The sequence below is a fragment of the Hordeum vulgare genome, chromosome 3H, assembly GCF_904849725.1.
Source record: "Hordeum vulgare subsp. vulgare chromosome 3H, MorexV3_pseudomolecules_assembly, whole genome shotgun sequence".
NCBI lineage: Eukaryota > Viridiplantae > Streptophyta > Magnoliopsida > Poales > Poaceae > Hordeum > Hordeum vulgare.
The window spans coordinates 507056809-507074788 of NC_058520.1; positions in this window are offsets into that span (position 1 = coordinate 507056809).

Here is a 17980-nt window from a genome sequence, read left to right on the forward strand (position 1 = left end):
GGATTTATGCAAATGAACCCTTATAAGTAGGTGGCTTCTAGTTCCCTAGCCCTTAGTTCTTCTCCTCACCTCTATACTCTATCTCGCCGCCCGATCCATCGCCATGAGTTCCTCCACGACCTCGACTGTTGGGACGCATGCGACGAGGAAGACAACTTCTCCATCCCATTCTCAGTCGCCACAACCATCGGCTCCTCTCCAACCGTCGGGGACCCTGCCCTTGGTGCCATGTCCCTGTTGTCGATTTCGCAACACAATTCACCGTGTGTCTGAGTCAAGCGCCAATACAGGACGTGTCTACTACAAATGTCCTAACCATCGTGTAAGTTCCAATTCCTAATTTGTTTTGTGGATTCAGTTTTCCACATCTTGTTTCTTATTTTTCGTTGATTTTTGCCACAGGTTTCACCGAACCCTTGCAGCCACTATTACTGAGAAAATGGAGAAGATAACTATGTGGATTTCCTTGTTAGAAATTGGTACCTAGGGGCTGCAAGTGGGACTGTTGCTGGTGACATAGCATCTGAAGAAACGGAGCAGGAATTAGAAGAACCTGGACTTGAGAAGATGGCAGACGTGGTGAAGAAGATGGATCTTGTAGTGAAGAAGATGGATGAGCTACTAGAGATTTGCATAAATGTGTTCAGTGCAATCTTGTTTCTGCTTGCAGTAATGCTCTATGTAGCTGTAGCTAAGTAGTGTTTGTTCCATGCATTAGTGTTGTGTAATTTATTTGATGTAATGGAGCCCGAATCGACTCGAGCATAACTGCAGATATGAAGAATATAGCCTGAGCATAATTGCATCAGGTTTGTTGGTTTCAAATTAACAAAACCTGAGCATCAGGTCACTAGTGCCAGATGGATATTTGTTTTGAATTAACATAGCCTAAGCATCAGGTTGCAAATTAACATAGCTCGACTCGACTAGTCAGAAGTGATAGTTTCAAAGTAACATAGCCTGAGCATCAGGCAGCACATCAGTGCTCATAGTTGCTTGAACAACACTTGTTGTCGCACTTGTCGACATCTGTGGTAATGTCTTCTTCTAAAATTCATAAAATGCACAAGTTTAAACATGAATCGGTGCACTGAAAGAATGAAAAAGTTGCAGGAATGTACCTTGGATGTATTTCTTTTCACGGGCATTTTCGTTGGAGGTTGTTCTTGAAATTAAGGCTGATCATCAAGTAGAACAATCTGAATTGGAACATAAGGATGATCATCAGGCTGTGGTTGTTCTTGATGTGATGCCCCTGGTCGTTCTTGATGTGCTGCCCCTGGTTATTCTGGCTGCGGTGCCGCTGGTTCGGTTGGTCCTTTACCAAGTTGTGGACATTTCCTTCTCTTGTGTCCAACAACATTGCAGACGCCACAATGGCCAATTGTACCATGTCTGCTGAGTCTAGTGCCCCCATCCTCTTCAAGTGGGCTTTTCCTTCTCTTCTTGGCAGGCCTACCAATTTTTTTGTCATATTTGGGTGGAGTCATTGCAGGGCCATGCATTTTCTTCCACACTTTAGGATCACTACAAGGCATTATGACATGACAATAAGCAGCTTTGAATGCATGGATGTTGTAGCACTTGTGGACAACTGATTCTGGCTTGATCCTTTCATGCCTCACAACATGCCCTAACCCTCTGTCGGTCATTCTTCTTGTAATGAACTCCCACTCTTTGCTGCACAATGTATTCTTATATAGCAGCTCTTAGGTCAATAATTGACAGAAAAACCATGCCAATGTGAAATTCCACTTCCTTCATGTTCTCCTGCCTCCACCTCTTCAGCTTTACTTTTTTCTTAATTTTCTTCCTTCCTTGCTTGTCAAATACTTCCACTTCTTCCGCTGAACCAGCAGGCTCAACATCTGAACCTTGCAGGTCCTCAAAATCATCTTCAGTATCATAGTCATTGTCATCCACCTTACTTGAAATGTTCTTCTTGCTTTCTCAACTTTATCGTCCACCCATTCTTCATATAAATCATCATCGTCAGCTTCTAACTCATTGTGAGAGTCAACATAATCTACATCCAATTCACTGTCGTCACTGTCATTGTCTGTGCAATGTTTAGCTTCATCTTCTACAACCAGCTGCCTCCTACTTCTTCTCAGCTCATGCCCAATATTCTGATGCTGCCTAGGTGGAAGACTGCTACTGCTGCTGCCTACATTGTAGTTATACCTGCCAGCAGCTGCTTTAAAATTCCTCTTGCTAGGGCTCAACACTGGAGGCAGAACAGGGGAACCACAAATGACAAAATCATCCATTGGTACACTATCCAATTGCATATCTTTGTGGTCAACAAACAGCTGGAAATATTGAAACTTTGGAACTATAGCAATCATGCTCAAGGTATCCGTATCACAGTCAACAATCCGTAGCCCTGCGTCTAAATTGCATCCAGGAAGCAGCCAGTACATATCATGTGTAGCTGGTTCAGAGTACCCTAGCTGTTCCATGAAATCAGTGAGCCACAGAGGATACCATGTGTCTGACTCGCATCCATCAAACCTAGCTATCTTGCCATTCACATAGCTCTTCGACGGCCCAAATCCGCAAAAAGAACCAGCATAATTGATTTGTACTATGAACAACTCCTCAAATGTACCTAGAATTCATGCAAATCATCAATTTCTATCGCCGATTCGGTGTACTAATCATCTGCCGCTACCAAAGACAGAATTGGGGATTTATGGTTAGGTTTGCTTACCATAGCGCGGGGGATCATCTCCGGGGCGCGCAGCTTCGGCCCCTTGGTCTCGGGCTCTATCCCAGCATGCTGCATCCGCCGCCGGTCGATCTCCTCCGGTCATCACCGGAGCACCTCCGCTGCCAGCTCGCCTCCAAGGTTGTTGCGGGAGGATATGAGGAGATGAACATGAACGGGGTCGAGATATGAGACGAAATGGACCCGAAGGGGCTATTTGCAAAATTTCACCTCCGTCAGTTGAGCCTACGGACCCACCAACCGACCTGGCGCCGGTCAACTATGGTCGGACCGGTTTAGGACCTCGCATGACATACTTTGAAAATATTTAGGACCTAGACGTGCAACTTAATAAAATAGGGACCAATGTGAAGGTGCGAGAAAACAATTAGGACCGCTGATGCGGTTATCTCTAGATACAACACGATTTCCCGTCTCTGGTTGTCCGCCACCTCGTGCAAACCACCAACTCTAGCAGTTCCTTCTCCTCTGTCATCTCCCGTCACGCCACTAGCCCCTCCCATCAAATTGCTGGAACCCCCCTGTCTTGTGCTCGCTTCGCTGGTTTGTCACCTCTATGTCACTTAACTCGTTGCCGGGTCTCGCGGGCCATGCTCGCTGCGAAGCCCTAGAGGGATTTGGGGATTTCTCTTTCCCCCCTTGTCATCGGGGGGAGAGGGTGTGGGGAAGGAAACGGTAAGAGCATCTCCAACAGGCACCGAACGAGCCGCGCACAAAAAACTGGTTTGTCGCGCGCCCATCGCCTGGTTTGGCGCGGCGCGCAGCGCTGGCTCGAGCAGCCGCGCTAAAATGCAGCGCGCGCACGCCACTCTAGCAGCGCGCAAAAATACAGCGTGCGCGACTCCCCGGGCATTAACATATATGGCATTTTGGACACAAAATGAGTTTGAAACATTCATCAAAATGCAATGAACATGTGAAATTTAACACAAACAAGTGAAATTTAACACAAAATGAGTTTGAAACATTCATCAAAATGCAATTAACATGTGAAATTTAACACAAACAAGTTGATGAATAAAAGTTCATGCCCACAAGTTCATCCAACCAAGTTCAAAATGCAAACTAAAGTTCAAGACAGAAATGAAAGACACATCAATCATCTTCCTCGTCTTCTTCCTCTTCTTCCGAAGATGATTCTTTCGCCTTCGAAGATGAATCTTCCTCCCTAACCTCATCACGCACTGTATCACGTGAAGCTCCGACGGTGTTGGCAAGATCTTCAACGGCATCTTCATGGGTATGTGTGTGAGGCACATCGAAAGACATTCCACCCATGGCCGGAGGTACACCCATGCCTCCCATGAGAGAAGCAAAACTCATGCCTCCCATGGCAGCCATAGCGTCGGAGGGTGCTCCAAAGCCACCCATGCCTCCCATGGGGGCCGGAGGTGCACCCATGCCTCCCATGGCTCCAAAGCCACCCATGCCTCCCATGGCGCCGAGGCCACCGCCACCCATGGCGCCGAGGCCACCGCCACCCATGCCTCCATGGCCACCGCCACCCATTGTGCGGATCATGGCTCTTTTTTGGATCAAGACTTCTTCACGGGAAAGGTTGACATATTCCTTTTGCACATCATTGAACAAAGATGTGTCCAAGAAGAACAAGTGCTTCTCCCATTCCAACAACTTAGCTCGCTCCTCCATGCCCACCTTCCTCTCCTCCAATGCCACTTTCCTCTCCTCGGCGGCCACCCTCCTCTCCTCGGCCCCCAACCTCCTCTCCTCGGCCGCGGTATCTTGGTTCCTTGCCATTTTCCTCACCTCGTTGGCTTCTTTTCTTGCCTTCACAATAGCTTCCATAGCATTTGTGAGCTCATCATCTCCTTTCCTCTTCTTCTTTTCGGTTTTGTCTTTCTTGCACCCATCCGGTCGTTTTGGCTTCGAGTATGAAACCGAGTTGGGTGTGGGGCTTCTCTTGCCGTCATCACTTGATGCATCCTCCTCCTCATGATCATTCAACTCAATTGTTCGCTTGCGTTTGTTGCTCAAATGCAAATCATCCAAATCTTCACGCTTCTTTCATTCCTCATCATCCTTTAACACTTCATAGCAATGAGGCAAGGTAAAGATCTTTCCTTTCTTGATATTCCCCTTCTTGGTTGTCCTCGTCTCTTCTTTGAACAAGTTTTGTGCAATGTTGTACTACAAGAAAAACAAAACAAGTTAGCACTTCGGACACCAAAAACAAGTATGATGAACATGTATGAGATGCCACTTACTCTATCATCCTCATTTGTGCCACTTGGGTTAATCTTGTCAACTGCCTTTTGTGCGGCTGCCCACTTTTGACAATCCGAGTTGATTGTCGACCATCGGGAACGAAGTGATCTCTCGGTGCGGTCAATTCCACTCACGTTCTGAGCATCAAAGTGTTCTTTCATTCGCCTCCAATAAGCATCTCTACTTTGATCACCTCCAACGGATGGATCCCTCGACACTTGCAACCAAGTATTGCATAGTAACTTGTCATCGTTGGTGGTGTAATTGCCCGCTCTTCCTTTCGGCGCGTCAACAATGCCCTCACCCTCCTCGTCCACCTCCAACTCATGGTCTTTGAAATGGATGTCATTGGTTTGAGACCAATGCGAATTGTTGGACCCAACACCCATAGTTGACATGTATGCATCATCATTGAGACTACAAAGTTTTTTGAATTGAAAAAATAAGCTATCTATATGTGATGATGCATTGAAAAAATAACAAGAAAATAAAAGTTGGAAATTTTTTTCCACCTTGGGGGCATTTCGTCGAACATGTGGTGCGCGTCGGCGGCCGGCTCAACGAGTGAGCTCGCCGGCGCTTCGGTAGCCGCCGCGCCCGTCCGCCGCCCTACAAGCTTCTTTCCCCTCGCCTTCGAGCTGTCGGAGCCGTCCGCCGCCTTGTTCTTCTTCGTGGATGTTTTTCCCTTCTTCGGCCGCGCCGCATTGGGGAGCTTCGACGGTGCGGCGGCGGCACGGGACGGCGCCGGCGCGACACCACCCGTCGCCGTGGTCATCCGCGGCGGCAAGAAGAGGCTGCGCGCGAGGCCGACGCTCGGCGGAGCTCCGGCGGTGGCGACGCCAACGCTCCCCGCGCTAGGGTTTTTGGCGGCGGGGGGGGGGGGGGGGGTCGCGGCTGTACAACGGGGTGAGCGGGGTGCCGGTGTGCGAGTCCATGGGTGGCAGGGCGCCGGCGCCGGCGCGCGCGGTGCGTAGGAAGAGGAGAGGAGAGAGTGCGGCGCGAGCGCTCGAGTGTGTCGCGCGCGGAAGCGGGCGCCCCAAATACACCGTGCGGGATAGTGTATCCGACCGCGCGTCCAACTTGTTATAGCGTGCGCGCGGTTTTTGCGCGTCCGCTGGAGCCTCCGGTCACGTCGCGCGCGCGCTAAAACGGCATAATTTGCGACGCGGCCCTAGTTTAGCATGGCTGTTGAAAATGATCTAAGGAGGGGGGAAAATGCTGGAGCGCCGAAAGGGGAGCGACAAAAACCACCCTCGCGTGTCACGATCTCAAGCGAGATGGATAGTTCTTGTGCGGCGGCTCTAGCATGCTTGATAGTGCGCGCCACCAAACATTTGTTTTTTATCTATTTATAAAGCTAAATGTGCAGGAAATGAAAAGAAAAAAGAATTACAATAAAAAGGACGTACGGAACATATTTATAGACTAAAAATGAAGCAACAATCCTCCCTTTAATATGAGGTATAGATATAGATGTGTAGCTTTTCACAATAGTTTTACGGTTTTTTTTGGTTTAAGAGCAAATCCAACGCATCGACCCAAATAGACGGTTTTTGTTTGTTTTTTGTCCGTTCGAGTCGGTCGTCCGTCCAGTTTAAGATTTGGGTCGGTCGTGCGCTCAACGCGCCGACCCATTTTTCCTCCACGCGGCCGGCCAACATCCATTTTGCATCGGATTTGAACATTACTTTTATATCAAATGCATTTTAACATTCATTTTTATTAATTCTCCAGCATGAATATAATATCAAAGAAAACAAGAACCACAATTAGAAATTTTAAAAGATGTCCAACTTACTTAACTACTCCTATTAGTTGGACTAAGATCTTCTCTATGTCTTTGTTGTTGATCTATGGATTCTTGAGCACAATGTCTTTCTTCTTCGATGTTAAAGAATTAGACGTTGCTTCCCTTTTGGTCGTTTCTTTAGTCTCATCTATAACTTCAATCCAAGATAACACTGCACGAACATCTAGCAAATTTCGTGAGATCAATAGATCGATGTATTCCTCTTCCAAATACCAAAATTACATCCATCCTACACACAATTGAGAAAATAATAAGATACCAAAATTGCATCAAGCAAAGAGCAAAAGGTCGAACAAAAATCATGCCCCATCGTTGTTGCACTTCACGAATGCCCAACTGGGATGTTCCGGCGTCCAAAAAACGCATTGGACGACCTGCAGCGAGCAGTCGTCGCACTGTATGAACAACAAAGATGAGATGGCAAGCTTTTGGGCCAACATTGAGCCAGGGTGGCGGTCGGCCGTGGCCTTGCCGGCGAACCTGCGATAGGTCAGACCTGAGCGGGTAAAGGCGGATTGAGCGCCTACATGTGGCACCGAGGGATTGCCCGGACCTGGTGGACCGGCACCCGGCCAGTCCATGGCAAACACAGTCCACCGGCAGCCTGATTCGGCAAATCCCTACTGGCAGGATGCACAAAATTTCGCCAAATCCCAACACCGCCGCAGATCCACCAATTGGCCTCCCGCACCGGGACGAAGGAGGCCCCCGGCCGGTGGATTTGCCGCTGGAGAGCTAGGGTGGCCAGGGGAAAATTGGGTCGGCGGCCTAGGGTTTGTGTGCTTGCGGGCAACAGATGGGGTGTCGGAAGGGGATATGAAGGAGAGACTGTGACGCCGACTAGTGGGTCAGGGAAGCAGCACGGGGGGTGAGGTGCGTGTCTGCTACGTGTCCGTGGCGACGCAAATGACGCCCAAATTTGCATCCAGAATGGGTCGCGGTCGTACGAAAAGCGAACGCGCGTCCATTTGGATTGGCGTGTTGGACTGACTTTTCTGTCTGCCGCGACCCAAACAGACATGAGTGGAAGAAATGGGTCGGCGCGTTGGAGTTGCCCTTAGTTCATGGTAAAATCTAGGATACATGACATCTTAGTTACTCAGCGCCCGATTCCTATGTTTTGATTTCATATATTTTGAAAGGGCCTTAGAGCATCTCCAATAGCACGTCTAAATGGATGTCTAAGGGGGCCTCTTGAACGTCTAAGGGGGTCCTGAGCATCGCGCATCAGGAACCTTACCGGTCGCAAAGCCACGTGGTACCCGGGTGCCAGGGCCTTGTGCCGCGAGGGGCGACTTTCAAGTCGCGCCTCGCGGCAGGGAAATGTGCGGAACTGGGACCTGTCGATATAGAGCCGCTTGAATGTCTAAGAGGGCTCCAGAGCACAGCGCCACAGGAGCCTTACCGGTCACAAAGCCACCTGGCACCCCGGTGCCAGGGCTTTGCCTCATGAGGAACGACCTTGGTAACGGGTCGCACTCCACGACGGCAGGAAAAAGTGCGGGACTGGGGCCAACTGACATAGAGCATCGACCCACTTCACCTGCTGCAAGGGAAAGACCAACCAACCAACGCCTCCCCCCCCGAGCACCAAAGAAGTTCCCCTCGCCGGGTTAAATAGGCAGCCGAGAGCAGGCATGCGCCCCTTCGCGTCCCCGGGCCCACGCAATTTGTGAGGGGACGCGACCGCGTGACGTGTGTATAGGCGCCGCCCCACAAGGAGCAATGATGGCTGGCGCAGCAACCAGGCGTCGCATCAATTTGACCAGGCGCTTCAGGAACTGGAGTGTTGCCACTGGGCTGCGCGGCGCGTGTGAAGCCTGGCCTGCATACATTTAGGGCCCGCGACGCTTCAGGCTGCCTCCAAGGCTTCGACAGGAAGCCAACCAGGGCATGCCTTGGACCCGGGGGCTACTCTTGGCGTTCTGGGAACGGGGGTACCTAGACTTGCCTGTCTGCGGCCCGGGGCTGGCCCACTTCATCGATCAAGCACCAACAGGCCTGACAAGGCCCTCATGAGGGGCCAAACCTCACGAGGAGGAATGGAATCAAGACCCGTACGGGCCTCCTCAGGACCCCTCCGGAGCGGCGGAGATTCTGAGGCAAGGCCTGGCCTTAGGAGTCAAGGATGACGCAGAAGGTGGAAAGGTGACCTACAAATGGCATAGCAGCGCAACTCCCCATTTGGTGCAAAGGGGGCCAGGACGTACATAGGTCCCAAAGGCATCTTCTAAAGGTTTCCTTTCTGGTGCAACAAAGCCGCCGCCGCCCGTCAGTAGGGCAGACGTCACCACGTGCCCGTCTCTGCAGCGCGGACAGTTACTTTGCAGGCGAAGACCGCTTTTGACACGGGAAGCATGTTCACTTGTCTCCCACCGAAACTGGCCATTGTGGGATCCCTTCCCGCCTATGATAAGGGAAGAGGACCCTGGCCTCCACTATAAATAGAGAGGGCAGGGTACTTGGCAAAGGATCGGATCATCAAAACCTTAGAGCAATACACCTAGCCACTTGGCCTCCGGAGGCTCAAGAGCACTGTACTAGTTCGTTCATCAACCTCCGTGAGAGTCAATCCACCAAAAGCAGGGGTAGGGTTTTATGCTTCGCAGCGGCCCAAACCTGGGTAAACTATTGTGTTGTGCATTCCCCTCACCATCGCGTGAGTTCTTAGCCTTGCCCATCGTGCAGCGAGACTCGTAAACCGAATCTGTTGAGTGGCCTCTGCGTGCGCCCGTGAGCTCGAATCCTTAGGGTATTGCGGAGCCCGAAATCCAACAGGAACAAGTTGTGTATGTAGAACGTGTAGAATTTCGCCTAGATTAATATTTTTCAACTCTCATGCATATTTAAAGCTATTTAGTGTATTGTTTGCATCGGTTTGTGTGTCGACGTGATAGAAACGGTTTAGGTTGTAGTTATTTAACTGTAGCTCCGTTGAACATGAGCCATATATGTAAATGGACCAAAACGACGAGTAGAATCACGTGAACCACTTTGTTTTTATGTTTACAAACATAAAATGTGATTAGGACAAATCTGGACAGAATTAGAACGCAACGCGTGGGGTCGTTTCGGAGATGCTATATGTCGTTTCCTTCCTCAATGAAAATGCCTAGATAGGTAGATTATTTTTGCTTCGCCCCTTGACATGTTTAACAACATTTAATATTGCTGTGGAAATAAATGGGAGTGAACAAAATAATTAAACGTGGAGTTTCGTCAATATGCAACTCGTTGCATATTGAGCCTCACTTAATGTGCAGCGTTTGACTGTGTGAATTGCCATGCCATGTCATGCCTTGCAAATTTAAAATTGATCATGCATCATATATGAATTGCATTATGCTGTGTATGTGCCATGGTGAATATCGTATGTTGATTCTTGTTTCCGGTTTGCTTTGTCTCGATAGAGTTCCACAAGCGTGTCAGAATGTGAGGATCCATTCGACTACCTCGGTTCGTCTGCTTCACGGAGTCGTTCTTCTTTCAAGCTGGATCTCACGCAAGATGATCATTTCCCCAGATACCATTACTATCATTTCCATGCTAGTTGTCTCGATTCTTTCCTGTGTCTCGCTGCCTGCCACCTGTTTAATAAGCCTCCCAACATTGCCATGAAAACTTTCAACTGTTCTATAACCTAGCAAACCACTGATTGACTATGTTACTGCTTGCTTAACCATTGGATAGCGTTGCTAGTTGCAGGTGCAGTTGCTTCCATGTGATAACATGGGTTCCTTGTTATATCACCCTATTAATGCTATTTAATTTAATGCACCTATATACTTGGTAAAAGGTGGAAGGCTTGGCTATCTAGACTGGTGTTTCGTTCCACCTTTGCCGCCTTAGTTTCTGTTACCGATGTTATGTTTTATAAATGGACGCTCCTAACATGCTCGGGGTTGTTATGGGGACCCCCTAGATTCTCGTTTTGGGATAAAGCTCGTCTAGCAAGGCCCAACATTGGTACTATATTTTCCCAACATAATAATTTTGTTAATACTAAAAAACATAGGTCGTAATGAACCCGAGGAGTAATTCAACATAATACAAGGGAGCCAGTGTTGATGGTGTTGGTCCCAAACAGAGCAGCTTATTAACGCTACTCGGGGCAACTCGGCGTTTGGCGTGGTAACCATAGCTCATCCGCCGTGTCCTGAGAACGAGATACACGGCTCCTATCAGGATCGTCGACACGTCGGGCGGCCTTGCTGGACTTGTTTTTGTTGGGGAACGTCGCATGGGAAACAAAAATTTTCCTACGCGCACGAAGACCTATCATGGTGATGTCCATCTACGAGAGGGGATTTCCGATCTACGTACCCTTGTAGATCGCACAGCAGAAGTGTTAGTGAACGCGGTTGATGTAGTGGAACGTCCTCACGTCCCTCGATCCGCCCCGCGAACCGTCCCGTGATCCGTCCCACGATCTAGTGCCGAACGGACGGCACCTCCGCGTTCAGCACACGTACAGCTCGACGATGATCTCGGCCTTCTTGATCCAGCAAGAGAGACGGAGAGGTAGATGAGTTCTCCGGCAGCGTGACGGCGCTCCGGAGGTTGGTGATGATCTTATTTCGGCAGGGCTCCGCCCGAGCTCCGCAGAAACGCGATCTAGAGGTAAAACCGTGGAGGTATGTGGTCGGGCTGCCTTGGAAAAGTTGTCTCAAATCAGCCCTAATTGCTCCATATATATAGGAGGAGGGAGGGGAGGCTTGCCTTGGGGCTCAAGGAGCCCCAAGGGCTGCGCCACCAAGGGAGGAGGAGTCCTCCTCCAATCCTAGTCCAACTAGGATTGGAAAGTGGAGTCCTTCTCTCCTTTCCCACCTCCCTTTTTTTTATTTCTCTTTGATTTTCTATCCTTGGCGCATAGGGCCCTCTTGGGCTGTCCCACCAGCCCACCAAGGGCTGGTGCACCACCCCCAAGGCCTATGGGCTTCCTCGGGGTGGGTCCCGAGACCATTCCCCGCCACCCCCAACCCATTCATCATTCCGGTACATTCCCGGTAACTCCGAAAACCTTCTGGTAATCAAATGAGGTCATCCTATATATCAATCTTCGTTTTCGGACCATTCCGGAAACCCTCGTGACGTCCGTGATCACATCCGGGACTCCGAACAACATTCGGTAACCAACCATATAACTCAAATACGCATAAAACAACGTCGAATCTTAAGTGTGCAGACCCTGCGGGTTCGAGAACTATGTAGACATGACCCGAGTGACTCCTCGGTCAATATCCAATAGCGGGACCTGGATGCCCATATTGGATCCCACATATTCTACGAAGATCTTATCGTTTGAACCTCAGTGCCAAGGATTCATATAATCCCGTATGTCATTCCCTTTGTCCTTCGGTATGTTACTTGCCCGAGTTTCGATCGTCAGTATCCGTATACCTATTTCAATCTCGTTTACCGGCAAGTCTCTTTACTCGTTCCGTAATACAAGATCCCGCAACTTACACTAAGTCACATTGCTTGCAAGGCTTGATTGTGATGTTGTATTACCGAGTGGGCCCCGAGATACCTCCCCGTCACATGGAGTGACAAATCCCAGTCTCGATCCATACTAACTCAACGAACACCTTCGGAGATACCTGTAGAGCATCTTTATAGTCACCCAGTTACGTTGCGACGTTTGATACACACAAAGCATTCCTCCGGTGTCAGTGAGTTATATGATCTCATGGTCATAGGAACAAATACTTGACATGCAGAAAACAGTAGCAACAAAATGACACGATCAACATGCTACGTCTATTAGTTTGGGTCTAGTCCATCACGTGATTCTCCTAATGACGTGATCCAGTTATCAAGCAACAACACCTTGTTTATAATCAGAAGACCCTGACTATCTTTGATCAACTGGCTAGCCAACTAGAGGCTTGCTAGGGACAGTGTTTTGTCTATGTATCCACACATGTATATAAGTCTTCATTCAATACAATTATAGCATGGATAATAAACGATTATCTTGATACAGGAATTATAATAATAACTATATTTATTATTGCCTCTAGGGCATAATTCCAACAGTTTTATCTTTCTCGAGCGTCTTGTGCGAGGGATTCCTAGGATGCTTTGGGTTATCTTGAGGTTGAGGTTTTCCAATAGGAACCCGAGGAGATCACGGGTTTCCCTGATCGAGGTCATTCTGTCGCAGCGTGTGGTAGTTTGTGATGGACTAGTTGGAGCACCCCTACAGGGTTAAATCTTTCGAAAAGCCGTGCCCGTGGTTATGTGGCAACGTGGAAACTTTGTTTAACATTCGGTTCTAGATAACTTGAAGTTAACTTAACTAAAAACTTGCCAACTGAGTGCGTAACCGTGACTGTCTCTTTCATGAGCTCCTTCTCTGATCGAGGACACGGTGGGGTTATGTCTAACGTAAGTAGGTGTTCAGGATCATTCATTTGATCATCAGTAGTTCACGTCCGTTATGCGTAGATCATCCCCCTTTTATTCTTGTACTCGTAAGTTAGCCACCTCAAATAAATGCTTAGTCGCGTGCTGCAGCCTCACCACTTAACCATATCTCACCCATTAAGCTTTGCTAGTCTTGATACCTTTGGAAATGAGATTGCTGAGTCCCCTGTGGCTCACAGATTACTACAACACCAGTTGCAGGTACATGTAAAGAGTTACTTGACGTGAGCGCGCTGATCGTGCTATTTGGAGTTTCTTCTTCTTCTTTGTCGATCTAGGATGGGTTCCAGGCTGGCAGCCTGGGATAGCAAGGATGGACGTCGTTATTTTATCGTTTCTTTTTGTCCGTAGTCGGACCCTGCTCTCCTTCATGATGATTGTATGTATTGTACTGAAGTGACACTGATGTAGCTTGTGGCGAGTGTAAGCCAACTCTTTATACTCATCTTTTCAGTACATGTACTTGTAATGATATCCATTCTTGCGAAACGACGAGATGCATTTCTATCCATGTCGAGGCCCTCGCGCCAAAATAAGGATAGAACCGCATCTTGGGCGTGACAGGATCCCGCCGGGCTGCTGGATCCACCCGTTACAGTTAGGCTGGATCTAGATGCCGCTGCAGCGGCCACCCTCGGGGGAGGGGAGAGCCGCCGCCGAGCTCGGGGGTGGGGGGAGGGGAGGGCCGCCGCCGCTGCGCTTGGGGGTGGAGGGGAGGGACGCCGCTGCCACTTCGCTTGGGGTGGAAAGGAGGGTCATCGCCGCCGCTGCGCTCGGGGGGAAGGGGAGGGCCCTCGCTGCTAGTCCGCTTGGGGGAGGGGAAGGCCGCCGCCAGCGTGGGAGGCAGGGATGATTCTAGGGGGCCAGGGGGCCTAGACCCCCCTAACAAATTTATTTTTCTACTATGATAGTGGTTGTTGTAGCCAAATTTTTTTATTTCATATGAACTTTGCTCCTTCCATGAACAAACGTGCCCCCCATACTTGCATGCTGGCTCCGTCCCTGATGGGAGGGGAAGGGGCGGGATCTCCGCGCAGGGGGAGGGAGGAACGGGAGCACGGTATGCATGTGCTGTGTGTGTGGCTTTTGGATACGGATTTGGACTGAAGGTTTGAAGGTGTGTTTTTCTAAATTTTTTGCAGATGGAAGACGATGAACATTTTCTTGAGATGTTGAACTTTGGTGTATCATCACAAGTGCCAGTAGAACAAATCCGTCATCTCTTTCACGATACAAATACTATCGCCCCAACATCGAATCGTCGTGACGTCGAGCATTCGCCTCCTCTTCCTCCTTGCACTCTGCAAATGCTGTAAGAATTAGTTCTTCATCGTGCGATGAAGACAACGACGACGAATTCATGAGCATATCCAAAACGAATCCTGTTTCACTCATTGTGTTGTAGGAGAGAAGATACAAGACTTGAAAGAGAGGTGAGAGAAGCACAAGATGGCATGATTTAAGAGAGGTGAGAATGGGTGTTATATATATGGTAAACGCTAAGTATCTATAGTCTGAAGGGACGCCATCGTTAGACCCCTGGATACCCGACGATTCAGCAAAATTTTGACATTCCAGATTTCATTCGTGATTGAAAAAAAGGAAGCGCTCAACCCGTGTCGCGTATTCCCCTCTTAATAATCTCTTGATGTACACCCACCTGCATTAAACGCTGCTTTCCACCGCCCCCTGCCTTGCCCGAGGCCCCGAGATCTGCTTCCCACCTCGCCCTCCTCGCCGGCAGCAAGCGCTCCTCAGATCCATGCGTCGCCGCCGTTGATTACCGTCGCCACCAGCCAACGCCGCACCCCTCACCGGCCACCGACGCGACCTCACTGGCCTCCGGAGCGTCCTCGCACATCGGCCTCACCGGCATACTCGACAAGCCCCGCAACACCAGCTCGTTCCCCCTCGCATCTACTACCCCGTTGGCAGCGACCCCCGCCCCCCGGTCGATTGAATCTGGTGCATGAGGGATGCACCAGCTGCCACTATTTGGAGCTCCCCACCCCCAAATCAAAGGTATGTGCACTTTGTGCATTGTCCCAGATTCGGGATTTTCTCATCTTTGCAACAGAAATTTGATGTCTAATTCATTCAGCAGACTAATTATTATTGTTTCTTATGTTCATTCGTGTCCTAGCATTGTTTTGAATATTCAGTTGTGTTACCCGTGCTTCCAATCTGTGCGATTCCTATTTCCAATACCTCCTACAATGCTTCCTGTATACAAAGCACGCAAGCATATGTATGCACACATTGGCGGCAAATTTGTTATGTATTCCATTTTCAACATTCCATGCTTCCACTGAAGAGTACAATTGAACCATGCTTCATCTTAAATTGCATCACACACAGATGCTTCTAAACTGATTCCTTTCTGATTCGGTCGTTTAGAAAAATGCTTCCATGCCAATACCACCAGGAGATGCATCCTCATAATGGCAGCAAGCTTACTAATGCCGGTGTCATGCGCCGTATTATCTTATGGTCATTTTGTGTGCTCCTGACATGAACAAATATAGTTCGTTATTTTGTACTGTATTGCTTCCATGCCTAATTCATCATACGGAAATGCTAACACCCATCACATCCCATGTTTTCTCAGGTGACCAAGAATGACAAAAAAGAAAAACAGTCGTTTATGCTCCAGAGTCGATATGCGGCTGGCCGGTTACACGATCTGGTCTCCCTCGACAAGGACAGAACTCATTCGTACCAAAAAATGGGGCAATCTCCTAGATGTTAGCAAATTCTCAACTCCCGAGGGACTCCTAAAATGGATCATCGACAGGATTGATCCGAAGCTTGATGAATTTCGGAACCAGAAACAATACCACAATTTCTGTGTTACAGCTGTTGTGCATATATCACTATTTCATCTACGAATTTTGGTTAATTTCTTATGTAGGTCAAATGAATATGATTTCCCAATCTTCTCGGGTAATATTAGTTTTCGGTCTGATTTCAAATTTTCATGCTTCCATCCAAGTCCAGATCTGTTCCTAACTACTTTTTTGTGCTTTCTTAGTTACGTAGCATCTAAATTGCTATACACACATGCTTCTGGGCCCTATATGCAATGCTTCAATTCAATATTTTTAGTTGTTGTTTTAACATGCTTTCACTTATGTTTTCAACTGACCCGGGATCATGAAGAATTCCATACCATAGTGTATACTGAAGCGTTATGTGGCATGCAGGTTGAAAGATGTTGTCTTAGGTCTTTACTACTTATGGGGCTTCCAAACTATACTCCATATGCTTCTTTTGTCTAGTTAGAATGCTTCCATACGTCATTCTATTTTTTTAAAGTGTTGTTGTCATTTTATCACCATTGTAATATTCCACACACATCCATATTATGTTACACATATTTCTTTGGTCTAGGTAGTTTGCTTCTATAGTTCATGCTTCTACCTTTTTGTGTTTTTCGGCACCCTTCAAATTTAACGAAAGCCCCATGTATGTTGTGAAAGATCGACTCATTGCTTTGTGTAAGCCATGCTTCCTACTTTCATGTTATGAATATGTTACCTACAACATATAATTTTCTCCTTATCTCAATTTCTAATGCTTCCACTACCTATCATGTATGTCATGATACATCAAATTGTAACTTCGTGTTGTGCATCACCAAACAATGCCCACCATGTATCACTAGTTTCTCAAAAACACGGTAGCCTCTCCTCATGATGTTAATAGTGTCGATCTGAAGACAGTGAATGAGGTGGTCCAGACATGGGTGGAGACTGCGACTAAGGCTGCCCTTGAGGATGTTACTCTCCTCACTACTCATTAGGCTATCCTTCGCCTACACATTGCCTATCATGCAGCTGCAGGCCAAAACAATACCCTGGCTTCCTAGCCATCTTAGTATCTTAGACATGTACATTGCATGAGATTAATTTGTTCTGTTCTAATTGTATTAGATTTTTATGGGGATGGGAGCAGATTCCTTTTTCTTTAGAAGTAAACTTTTGTTCATTTGGAAACAATCTAGTTGCTACCGTGGAAACCATTTTATGTTTCATTGGAAACAAATTTAATTGTTCCCGTCGATACAAATTTAACTTTCAATGGAAGCAAATTTTCTCGCTGGAAACGAATTCTTGCTTCATTGGGATACAAAGTGAACATTTATAATGGACACATATTTCCTGTAAGATCGAAACTAGGCTATTGTTGAAGAAAAATATTGAATTTATGGAAGCACATATCTGACAAATAAATCGGGTGAAGAAAACAAAGTATCAATCCTGGAAGGTCTCATAGATGGAAGCACTAAATTGGAAGCAAACTTTTTTTTACGTAAATTAGAACCAAATTTGTTTTAGCTTGAATTGGAATTAAAAAATATGAACTAGTAATTGAATCTAACTTTGATGGGAAACACATCTAGTCAGTAGTGTGATTATGATAGGAATATTCCCATGCTCATGTTGCCATATGTGTTATGGAAGAGAAACAACCAGGTAGTACTTTGGGGATTTATCATCAAGAATCGAAGCATCATTTACACGGTTTATTATACCATAGAATTTAGGAACACGTTTCCGAACAGACCTATTTTCATGCTTCCGTCGCACAGGTGCAAAAATCTGATAAGCTAGCGTGATTTAAGGAAGCATCCAACAAGAAAACAATGATCTAGGAAGGAAGAAGGAAAATACGCATGGAGCTAATCATGTAGGGCGTGGGTTACGGGAGCAGTTAGGAAAGCACTCAATTAGCAACTACAACTAATCTTTTGTGGGCCTAAGTTAGTAAATCGGAGGTGCCTC